This window comes from Ischnura elegans, chromosome 3 (assembly GCF_921293095.1).
Source record: "Ischnura elegans chromosome 3, ioIscEleg1.1, whole genome shotgun sequence".
In the NCBI taxonomy this organism is placed as follows: Eukaryota; Metazoa; Arthropoda; class Insecta; order Odonata; family Coenagrionidae; genus Ischnura; species Ischnura elegans.
This window is the reverse complement of record NC_060248.1, coordinates 127,265,738-127,278,613: the sequence shown is the minus strand read 5'-3', so window position 1 is coordinate 127,278,613 and position 12,876 is coordinate 127,265,738. Positions and strand designations below refer to the sequence as shown.

The following is a 12,876-nucleotide window of genomic DNA, read 5'->3' as shown; positions in this document are numbered from 1 at the left end:
TGCGTAACAATGAACGGCAGGACAAGGAGCCCACTTAGTAAAAAATAATGCACTGGCGGTAACCATTGCAATAAGTTTTTTCATTTTAGTATTCCTCAAAATATTGCTTTTTTTCTAATTCCTATAAATATTTCTGCTGGAAACTTTTCTATTTTATAATCGTTTTATTCACACCATATTCATGGAGAAAAATTCTGAATAATTAGAATATTTATTAAATAATTTTTATCAGAGGTGATTAAACTATTCTAATAGTTTGAATGAGATGATAGTGGTACGCTTAAGTTGCTACTTTCGGTAAACTTGGAATAAATGTATGAATAAGGCTGCCGCATGCGTCTCGAGTTAGCGAAAATTAAAAGTGAATATTTTATTCTTAATTCTGAGAATACTTTTGCTTCCTATCTTCCTTCACAACTTCTCATTTAGAATCTATCCTCCATTCTGTCTTAAGCACATTCTGTCTTCTCTCTTGCCCTTTATTCAGCCTCTTTCTCATCCATATTGACTGTAATAATTTCATATATGAACGTATTTTTTTCCTTTCCAATTACATTTTTAGCTCCAAAAATTTTAGTATGGAAGCTTTAGATGGCCTTCGATGTAAAAAAATGCGCTGAGGCCGCCTTCACAAATCAGAACAAATGCCACTCCGATCATAAAAGTCACACACAAAAAGGAGAGCATTAATTTCAAACTTGATAAAATCTGTGTGCCTAACAAATATATAAAATTCATGAATTGTGGCACACATAACAAGGAAAAAATGAAACTATTAATTAGCATTTGCTAATGCACAACATTTGTGCCTACAATCCAATCAGAATAGGTTAGTAGCATTAAAAAACGCCAGAGACTGAAGACATTATCGTAACACATGAAAAAAATGCAACACTACAGCAATTGATAGATCATTTCTCTATCAATTTCAAAAACCTTATTGCGGAGCACTAAATAAATTTGATTTAAAGGGGAATAAATTGTATAGATTAAGGCCCATGCACAGGAAACAACTCTTGAACAAATTTCAATTAGGTTTTGGCCCTACAGAAGAAGGGCCCGAGGTTCTTATGTTGCTCATATTTATGTCATATTAACCAAGAACCTTTTACTTCTGAATCATAGAGCTTTGCGTTTTTCGTAGCAGTTTGTCGTCAGGGAGTGAAAAAATAGCATTTGGAGAGTAATGCTTAGAGGTGACATGATTGTGTCAGTAGATATTTTTCTCGGCAGATGAAATGTATGTCAGCAAGATGGTCGGAAACGTTGTTTGACCTAAAAACCTGGAATATCTGGAAATGTCTGAATGTGGAAAAGTATATGAATTTCACTCAAATGAAGGAAAAATTCATGGAGAAATTTAAAAAAATGCAAGAAAAAACTATGAAACGTTTAAAAAAATAAATTGCAGCAAGACATTTTATGCAATGAAATAGGTTTTAATATATCTCCCGTGTTTCAGAATAATACGTTTTTATTGGATAGGCTCAAGCCTGCGGAAGACGAAGTTTATCTGATCTCAATCCAAATTCAAAATCTCGAGCCTGGAGAACAACATGCTTAGATTCTTAGATGACTCGTTAGATTCTCTTTTCCGCAGATGTAGATTTACTGCCGTTTGAATTTCAACACAAATTCTTAACTAATTTTTGTGAGTTATGAGAAAGCAGTGACGAAGAAAATGAGATCACTTACACCAATATGTTAATTTAGCATTATCCAATATAATCAATGGCCAGCGCGCCAATAATATCATAAACTTATTGTCAACTAAAATGCCAACATGACTGATCGAATTATTTCAGGCGTTATTCGTTATTGCATACCAACAAAGCCTGAGATTAAATTTCATAAAACATTCATTTTTTCCCCTCAGTGTAGTGCTAATAGTCAAGGAGTAGAAATTATTGACTTAAAATGTGAGTTTACGTATCATTTATCGTATTTACACTATTCACACTCTACCAACATTGATGTATAAAACTAACTCTGTTTACGGTTTAGGACTTGCTTGCCTTGGGACTTTTATAAAAATGACAAAATTAACTTTTAATGTGAGTAAATAAAACGTTTTGCCTAGATAAAATATCAGCTAACAAACGCAACCAAGTCACGCATTGTTGGCAATGAAATGAAAGTATGTCTGTGTTTAGTGTAACTATATATTTGGGCACATAACTATGCTCATTATCACTAACATGTATACTAATATCACTGTATTCATGATCAGTGGCGCAGCGAGGGGGGGTTTTGGGGGATAAAACCCCCAGAGCTCAGAGAAATTTTTAAGTTTAACCCATTTCACATAATTGGATTGATATTACTAATAGAATAATGTAAGGATGAATGAAATATCCCTCAGAAAGCCGAAAATATCAACATTTCGAACCATTTATCTTTAAAATTCCGCAATTTATTAATCTCGCACCTACCTCTCATCCTGGTGGGTATTCCATACCCCCACACACCCCGGTGTTAGTTGCACCTAAACCCCCCCCCCCCAGCCTTAATTCCTACCTGCCCATTCCTGATACCATTTGCCAATAAATGCTTAGCCTTTTTACCCTGTGAATTCCTTGCTCGAGAGTTTAAACTCTTTTACCACAGTCTTTTCAGATCCATCCCCTTTAAAAATTTCAACTCCCTCCACTTCACCCCTTAAACTATGCCAACCTTTTCCTTCATCTCTCTCTTTATGGATCTCTTTTACGTTCATTTTAATTATTCCCCCTCACACTCTTTCTCTGCTCCTCCGCATTCCTTGACTTAGTGCAGTTTTTTTTCGTTTACTTGGGTAGAGGGGGGGGGGGGGGGAGAGAGGGAACTAGCGAGCGAGGAAAATAAAACTCGCCGAATGGAAAGTCCTTGAGTTCCCTTTTTAATTTTAATCGTCTCGCCATCCTACATTTTACGGTCTTCTGCTTCGTTTTTTGAGCGCGTTTGTTTGCGGGATGAATTTTAGTGCATCTCTAATATCATCGTGTGGAACGTTTATTATCAAAAGTAATGAGAAAAAAAGAGGCCTTGTCCTTTTTCCTTGTAATGCGACGGAGAAATCGTAAAATTTACTCAGGTTAAAACTTGGCAGTAGAGATGCTTCCGTCGTTAATTTCCTACTGCATTGCACCGCAGATTTTTTTATTAAAAAAATAGCCCTTCATTCTGTTGAAAAACTGAATTTAACAAGTCATTTGGTTCGAATCCTCCACACACTGTTACAGAATTCTTGAGTTCAACAGTTTGATAGTCATGATATCTAGGCTCAGAGTAATCTGTCTTGTTACATAGTTATTGGGCAACACCCTTAATTTAAGGTCTATTATCAAAGTAATTTGGATTTTAGATGCAGTATCCAATCTAAGGCTTTTATCGGTCTCCTATAATCCTCAAATACTTTATTTATTATTAAATATTCTGCTAAGAATAGGTTAAGATGGCTAAAATTAGTAAATTTAAGTTCATAATATCTATATTTTAATCTTGTTCCCATCTTAAATCACACCCCATTCCTACCTTCCAGGCATGGCTAAAATTTGCATGCTATCAAGAGAAGCTTCCACACCGTATCTCATTTATATGGCCACAACCTGATTCTGCATTTTGGATCAAAAAGAAGTAATTTTTTTATTCGAACTGTGAATATTAAAACCGTGTATTCACCGTTTAGGGTCATTAAGGACCATGTAAAAGCTTAAAAAAGAATTTCAATTCAATTTCTCCATGCGATAACGTTCGCTTAAGTCACTTAATCTTGAAGAATCGACGCTTACTTATTCAACCCGTACCCTAAATTTACGTGGAAAATACTCGGAAAATATTTTAATGGAATAGTACTAAACTCGTTCGTGGAGACGATGTTGGCTTTTGTTGCATTTATAGTGATTCTTGGAAGATAGTTGTGAAAAGAACCGCTTTCCATGCATTCTCCCTTTCTTACAAATACATTGTCGGATTTAGATACAATTATAATATTTTCCACGCATTGATTCGCAGATGATTCGATGGGAGTTTACCAATTTAACTGAGAATAGCGTAGTTTCCTTCATCAGAGAAACCGAAAGGCATTGATTGCAATTTGTTACACACCATTACTGTATTCATAATATACAAATTATTTCGTTTTAGAAATACCGGTTTAGACGAATGGCAATGGTCCATTTTTATCCTCATTTGAAAAGGGCCAGATTGGCGCCCATGCGATGCCACTCCACGTGACGTCACAGGGACCTAGTTTCTATACGAGTAGATAGGAGTTTTACATCGTCTGAGATTACCAATTCATGCATGAGGCGCAGAGCTCAGGGAAACATGTCTTAATAATCACCTATTAAAACTGGCTAAGGTCGGAAAGTTTTCTTCGCTTGATAAGGTATTAATAACCCTTTTTAAGCCAAGCGCTACCAGCCAGCAAGGTATTCAGCTACCCGCTAGCATCCTGCGTCCTATCAGCGCTCAGAGCCTCGATCAAGGTCACCTCACAAGACGGGAGGGGGAACCAGAAATACGTCACACGGAGAGATTTCCTTACCCGTCGCGTTTTCGCGCGCTTGAAAATTTTCACTTTTCATTTAATCGCGAAAAATAGATATCGTCATTTAAAAATCTAAAAGCGTGAAATACGTACTCCAGGAGTAATAATCTTCCGATATAGGCAAGAAAAAATAATAGGAAACCACCCTATTCACAATCAGGCTCTCTCGATTGAGGGCGTGAGAAGCCAAGGGCTAGAAGTGATTTTTTTCTCAACAGAGTTAGGTAAAGTCAATTGTTAGAAGAAATACACAAGAATTGGTTGCCAAGGGGTCCGAGTGAGTGTCTGTTCTGTGCTGACATCGAGTGGAAAATCAAATGCACTGTATCAAACATCTAATTATCTTCTTTTGCTTTCTATACCTGATATATGTACCTGTCTATAGAAAAAAGAAATCACTTGTATTCCTTGGCTTTCAAACCACTCAATGGACTTCCTCCAACTTAGAAAAAAACTATAAAATAAAAAAAACAAAGTTATTTTATTTTACATTATAATTTTTTTTAACATCGTCGATGTTTTTTAATTCTTACGTTAAAGTTTCTCCTTCACTTCAACTGATGATAGCATTAGATGCTGAAACCCGGGTCGTGCTATTTAAAATAAAGTGTGGAATAAAACAAAGTTATTTTATTTTATAATGAAGCAATCCCACAAAATAACGCCTGAGACCGTGTCTTATATAGAAAAAACTGGTGAACATTAGCCATTGGATGATGATATTTCGGGCTCAGTTACGCGTGTGATTAATCCATGTCATCTGCCTTTCAAAGCCTGGCAAACAGAGGTTAATACGCTTACTTTTCGTTGCAATCACAGCTTTGCTTCCTCTTAAATGACTAATAATGTGGAAACAGGCGGAGGGGTAATAAAAAAGAGGGATGTACCCCAAAGGAATTGACCACAAGAGTCCGCCTCTCCTGTTATATAACTGACGGAATTGCCTCTTATGTTATTTTCCGTGACGCTGGGTTTTAGAACGATTTTTTTCTCCTCCCCTCACTTCCGACGACGAAGCCCTCTTTCCATTATGTCTCAATTAGTGTTCACGTCGAAAACTGCCGGTGTAATAATCATCAGCGGAGAATGAAATTTGAGCGCGAAAGGTTGAATCGAAAGGTCAATCACTATGTTCCCTGGCGAGCAAAGGGCGGCGAGGGGAAGAGTTCGTTGAGGTCAGTGGAACGCGGTCGGTCATGCAGAGGATGCGGGGACGCTGGAATAAGGGGGGGGTTGATTTTGAGCGGGGTGGAAGACGGTGAGGGGTGGTTGTTGGCTGTGGGAAGGAAGGGGCGCAGAGGGAAATTCGATCAAGTGCTCCAATTCCGGTCGCATCGTTCAGGCGGAACGAAATAATTCGCTGCATGGCCCGCCCGTAATCAATGCCGAGTAATTGACCGAAAATTTCTTTTTTTTGTGCATGAGTGTGTGTGTGTTTGTTTCCTAACTCTATTCCACTTTGCTCTTGTGGAGGGAAAATCCATCACTGCTTTCGGTGCCGTGGAAATTTTCCAAAAAATTAACGAAGGGTGATTTCTTTCTTAACCTTTTTAAAATTTTTATCTCTTACATGACTTATTTTTTTCCAATAAAAAGAGGACAACTGGTAGATGTGGAACCCTATAATGGATTCTGCATTTTACCATCGCTGTTCTTACGTCGTACTTGCAGCTGTTGTATTCTCACCTAATTTTGTTTCCTTAAAAGTTCAACCCCACGTGCTTATCGTGGTTGATATACCCTTAAGATTTCATGTTTTGTTCAACGAAATTGTTGATACATGTTCTTTTTAACTTTTTTGCCCACTTTGTAATTTTCCTGAATAATTGGTAGTCATTCCATAATTGCCGCGCGTAATGGTTTAAAAATATATCTTAATTATTAAATAAATACCTAACTTTATAATTGTAAACTTCTATGTAAGATGTCCATTCCATCCGATCGTTGACCAGGATTCTATATTTTAACATGAGTTGTCGTTATCATCGTCATTATATGTCTCAAAACCGTGGGTTGGTTTGATGTAGCACTCCTCTAGGCAAGCCTTTCAACTTATTTATTTTTATAGTTTAGATAGTTTTATCTCTATTATTTAAACGACCAATTCGTTCACTTAGAGATGGATTACGTTCTTTCTATCTAGGTTAATATACTTTCAAATTGGCATGATAAAGTAGAAATTTCTATAAAAATATTGCTCCACTCTCTCAACAAATATTATAATTTATTTACCGCAGCTATCTAAACTTGATCTATACTTTACCACGTTTTGATTTTTTGGGAATAAATTAAGTAAACTTGAGGAGATATTATAGTTTAGAGAAAATGGTTTCAGCATTTTCGAATTATTTTCGTAATCTTTACGGTGAATAACTTTTGCTTTAAATAAGTACTTCAACCATGATTTTATGGCTATATTCCAATAAAATCCTCTCCAACTTATCTAAAGTTTATATAAATGCATTTACTAATTTGACTTCCTTATTTCATAGCATATTATTTAAACATTAAAAATTATGAATACAAGAGGAGATTTATCGACAGCCTCAATTCATTATAAGATAAAATATTTCATTTCATTATAAATGTCAATAAGTCTTCGGATTACTTTCCCAGAAAGATGCTATGATCATGGTAAATTCCCTCCAGAAATCTGCAACAATACGACACAAAATGTAGGTATACATGGCGTGCCTTATTCTAAGTTCTGATACAGCTATTTCAGTTCTAGAGTCGGTAACATTGTTTCATCTTTTGATCCTTGCCGTTTGAAACGGAATAAAAATGGACGAAACACTTTCACATCTCCAGCGGAATTTCCTCCATAACGCGCGCTAACTTCCGCGGATAAAAACGGCATGATGGTGCCCCCCCCCCCCCCCCCCGCGGCAAGCGAAGCACTCCCTCCGTGTCGGAAACTTTCTCTCTCTCTCCCCCCCCCCCCTTCCTTCCTTCCGAAACACTCGGAATTTCATTGGCACTTAAACGACATAACGAAGCGCTTCCGAACTTCTAAAACAAAACCCACCCACCCTCCCTTCCTCACCCAACCCCCCCTCCCTTGAGGGGGTGGAGGGGATTGGGGAGATGGCTTGCATTATGTTTCGCATTCCCTTGTGTCGTGACGCGAATGCTAATACCAGTCTTGAATATATATATGTATAAAGATATACGCGTTCGCTCACACGCTTCCTTCCTTCTCTTTGCTAGTAGGTATGCTTTCTCTCCCTTGCCAATCTCCATTTCGCCGCTGCGGTCTCCACGGGGGAACGTATGAAAGGGGCGTGCTTTAAGCACTGACAACATTTTCTCCTTTCCCTCCCTTTCCTCTAACTTCACCCTTCTCGTACCAGTCGAATAAATTACTCCCACCCTTTCATTCATTCGCTGGCCACTTTTTTTTATACATATACCATCCCCGTAGAGAAAAAAAGAGAGCGTGGTTTTTTCTTCTTTATTCCGTCCGTCATTTGTCATTGTTCGCGATTTTTATTAATGGTTCTTCATTAATATGGGGACGAGCTTTCAAAAAGAATACTAGACGCTTCTTTTTTTTTAATTTCTCGAATCTTTTCCCTCATTACTGCGCTAAGGGTCGTTTTCGTTTTGGATTCGCTCCTTTTTTTTTCTTATCTAGAGTGGAAATATACGTAAATGTTTGATGAAAATACCATCGATTTTCTGCATTGCTTTGGTTTTTAAGAATAATTTTCTTCGCCCTTACGGTCCATTTTATTTGTATCTCATTTTTTGCATGAATAGAAAGCAGGCCATTAGCAATGAATACTATTTGGTTCCACATTTTTATCCTTAATAGATGGTGGATGTGTTTTACAACGTCGTGCTTAAACCAATTACTCTTTCATTAAAATGGAAAATTGGTGGAAAAAATATTCAATGTCTTGAAGGATGAAATTCCATGATCCCAGATCGAAAATTAAAATATATTCTCAGGTTATTTTTTCCCGTAAATTTAGGTTCGAGCTCTCCACTAAAGTTGAATATTAGTTTTACCTCTAGAAATACATTTTATTAATTGGTTTCACTGTCCTTTGGGTGTGCATTCGTTCAATTTAATGAACGTTAAATAAAAAAAGATGCGATAGATCTAGTATATCCTAGTATTTTTTTCATTTTTATGCGCTATGCTGTTATTTGTCATTTTAATATTATCTTAACATGAGCTTACATAAAATACCTGTGAAACCGTGCAAAAATGAGTAAGAAGTAAATGTTTTGAATTCAGTGATGTTCATTGGAGCGTATATCGTAGATGTGTGCAAAACTTAGAGAAATTAGGATGTTAAATTTCAATAAGAATAATAAGCTCATAATTTAAACCGAAAATTGTAACCATTTAGTGGACGAAGGGTGACACTCCCCTGACTTATACTTTGGTACTTTTACCTTTTTAATTATCCCTGGAGCTGACTCCACAGCTGGGGTATAAATATCTCGCGTAGGAATTTACGCAGTGTTTTTATTTTTTGACATTAACTTACAAATGTTTGACTCAGTAAAATTTTCTCGTAAAAAAAACTTCCACACCGTAAAGTGGGAGCCCGGACACGTAGTCAAAATTTTATTGATTTGACACCGCGTAGGATATTTTATGTGGCATTTGGTTTTTATTTACTCTTTAGCTCGCTGATTTTTTTTACACTACATGCATACATTATTGTCGTGTCCTGCGATGAAAGGCTACTCTCCAGTGATGCATATATTTTTATGCAAGATTGGATCGTATGAATAAGAATCTCTTTTTTTGCGGGGAAGTGCTCATGACGCGTTCTCTGAAACGGGGACACACAGTAAAATGGCAAATCTCCGCCGCGGGATGAATAAAATCGTCGAAATCCTTTCGCACGCGCGCTTCGATGCGGAATTTAGATCCCGAGGTTTTAATGCCGCAATACTCTCCTCACTTCTTTTCTAACTCCTCATGCACCGAAATTACCCCATTTGTTACTTTCTGCGGTCATGTACTACGAAAGCACTGCTGCGCCGAGCTCATAAAAACTTTGACGATATCCAGTCAACAAGCAGAGTCCTTGAATTTCAACGTCGGCTGTGGTTAGAGTGGCGTTGCTGTCTCAAGGAGGAGGGGGAGTCATTTCCTGAGCCCAGAGTCATTTTGCATGAGGTGACGAGAGGAAATAAGGTTGCCGGGATACGAGGCCCAAGGGATTGGGGAGATGCATACAGCCGTGGTAGGGGTAGCTGCTGAGAAGGAGAGGGAGGCCGTGGCGGAATTTTTAGAAGAGGAGCAGTTGCTTTGAAATTGTAACAATAAATCTACCAGTAAATACCACCCCGAAAACCGCGTAAACAGGCGCGTGACGGAGATGTTAGGATACCAGCCGTTTACATAGAGAAAGTTTATTCATAAGTCGAGGAAAAAACGAATTCACAAAGCTGTCTGTTTGGTAAAAATCTCTCTCAATTTATCGTTTCTGTCGGACCGGGAAATTTTTGTGGGTTCCTAATTTGATGTTCTCCTTGTCGCTCTAAAAGATACTCATTCTCAATTTCTCAATGCAATCCAAACCTATTTAAAACTGGCAATGATGAATGCAATCTGTTTACCTCTTTAAAATTCAATATGCCAGGGTAAAATACGAATTAAAGTGCAATTGGCGTCATTTAATTGAACTGGGTGGTTATTAATATTGTCACTACTTGGTTGTTCTCCGTGAATTTCTGAGCACTACTCTCAGTTACCGTTGAAATTAATTTTTAACTTAACTAGAGCCATTTATTCTTAAAATATGCTACTTAATATACTCCCGATTTTTAGTAATATTTTTCAGATTTTCAGCTAAATACAAAGCCGTAAAAATACCAAAATATTAATTTTTGTTCGTTCTTACGATTGATATCCAATTATTTAAATACCTATTACTTAAATACTGACTTGATTATGCAAAATAGTTAAGTTCGACTGTTTTGAATGAGATTGTTACATAAAATTCCAGATCACGAACATGCCACCATGTCATTTATCTATGTCTAAGTTAACTGTCTCGTATGGATTGGAGTTTTACCGGAAGATTCTGATTTAATGCTGATTACAGAAGGTGTTGCTAAGGCGAAGAGGTTGTGTGTTTAATATAAGTGTTCACGAGAAAGGGAACTTTGAAATTAGGAGGATTATTCTTGACTGGGGAGGGAGGGGTGTGCCTTTTTCTGGGAGGATCAGGTGCGCAAGGAAGATTAGGGAGATTTCAGAGACCTTATTTCAAGGATATTATCAAGGAAGGAAAGTTTATGCTGTTTTTATTTGTGCTAAATTTTCCAATAATTTTCTCATTTGGTTTTGCCGAGTAGATTGCCTCGTTGATCATTTTGAATAATCGTCCACCTGATGACAAACAGACCAAAAACCACTCTGCTTACTATATTAATAAACAAATAAATCTTTCAATTATTTCCCGCATAATTCGCATGCAATCAGATGAATTCTTGCTAATTCTTCTTACAATTAGCTAATAACAACTCTACGCTAAAATAGACAGCTTAATGTCTATGTAAATTGTGTCACTTATTGCCCAGCCTTAATGCTGTTAAAAGATATTTGCTGCTGGCTTGCCTTAAAATTTTATTTCGCGTTATCAATAGCTGTTAATTTCATGTAGACAACAGGATAATAGTGTTTAATATTTTATTTCAGGTGGAGTGCCGCGTCTTGGATAGCCTATTTCGACCTCATCTCAGTGTGGACACGTACTGGGTAAGTTCAACCTATCTTCTACACTGAATGCGTGTTCAACGGAATTTTCAGAAGTCACGTGATGTATACTACATGAGTCTCATTCCGTTACCGACCTTTGACTGAGGTAAATGAGTGACCCTGACGTCTATGAAAAATGAGAGAAAAACACGTTCAGATGCATATTTTGGAGTGAATGAGTAACCCTAATGAAATTGAAAAATAACGGAGAAGTGCGCTCAAAACTATGTTATGTGATAAGCAAGGGGCACAATATTAAAAAAGCTTTTTACCTAAGAGTCATAGTCATAAACCATTGATTAAGATCAAAGTAAGACGTAGTGTTTCTATTACTTATTTTTATTCTATCAAAAGGAGCATTTTGTTCAAGATAAAATTTTATTCAATGGAGATATCAAGCGTCAATAAATAGTCAGCGGTGGATCTCAGCAGAATCGCCTTCAAGTACGTGAAAGTTCCGATATTTGTCCGAGAAATCGCCTTACTTGAAGCCCCTTTCATTGAGGCAACGAAATTATCATTCCACAAATAATACGCAATATAATTTTACCTTAGCTTCCGAACAAATGTAATCCTTCACGAATATTTTATGGTGATAGCATGAGGTTTTAGCGAATAATCCATCTAAAAAGAATACCGCTCGATCGTGAGACATGCGTCGTCATCCTAAAAGAAAAGATTCGCGATCTGTTCAATGAGAGAGGGCAGGCGACGGTCGTGGGGTGAGAAGAACGGGGTGGGCGGGGCAGCGAGCCATTTGGTGTGCAGGGGTCGAAGTTAATTGGCCATCAAGAGCGAAATCACCCTCACTTCACTGCCGGTCGCTTCGGCGAAGGGTGGCTCACGGAATGCGCTCTGTGGCGAGGAATCAAATGTATGACTAGTGGCGCACTGGTTTCCCGCATCGCGTCATTTTTGCAGCTTTAAGTAGGTACTGAGTAAAAACATAAAGTGCTGTGACACATGTCGAAATGTAGGAGTGAAAATTTGCTGGAGTTGTTTGAAGCAGCCATATGGTAAACGATGTTTTTCGACTTTGGAAAAAGGAATATCTTAGTTAGATTATTGCAGTAGATTGCTTAAAACACTTATTTAAGATTACTTAAAGCAGTTTTAACTATATCTCAAATACCTTAATTTTTATCCGAAATTATACTGAGGTGAATTTTTCAGATTTAAAATACATGCAGATGCTAAAAAACTAAAAATGCCACCTCAGTGTAGGTAATAATTCAGACATTTGAGAATTAGTTATAAGTGGACAAAGGTCTACTCTTTTTCCTCTAGATTATGTAAGATTATTGCTATTTTGATATGTTCTTTTTTTGGTGTCTTTCTTCTTTTCTTTACAATCATAAGTTTCAGATTCTTCCAGTATGGGAAAATAATAAAACAATGAATACGCTTAAAACTAAATTTAGGCGTGCCTACCTCACGAGTTAGACCTTAACACTCAATATTTTCGAAAGAATATGCAAAATTTTAGGGTAAAACATATCTAGCCTAAGTACATACTAAGGCGTCATCTAAGACTCGTCGAGAGCTAAAGAAATGATTTTTCTCCCTTATAAAATGAAGAAACCTCAAAAGCAACCCTTATCCGAATCAATGAGGA

At 37.1% G+C, this 12,876-nt stretch overlaps 1 protein-coding gene across 1 annotated transcript in view; it reads left to right on the top strand.

The window, feature by feature from the left end:
• Positions 1-12,876, top strand: part of LOC124156550 — a 1,117,512-nt gene that overhangs the window by 284,220 nt on the left and 820,416 nt on the right. The window contains exon 4 of the mRNA XM_046531158.1: positions 11,202-11,261. The gene's annotated coding sequence lies outside the window, so the exon portion shown is untranslated. The remainder of the gene's footprint in view (positions 1-11,201; positions 11,262-12,876) is intronic.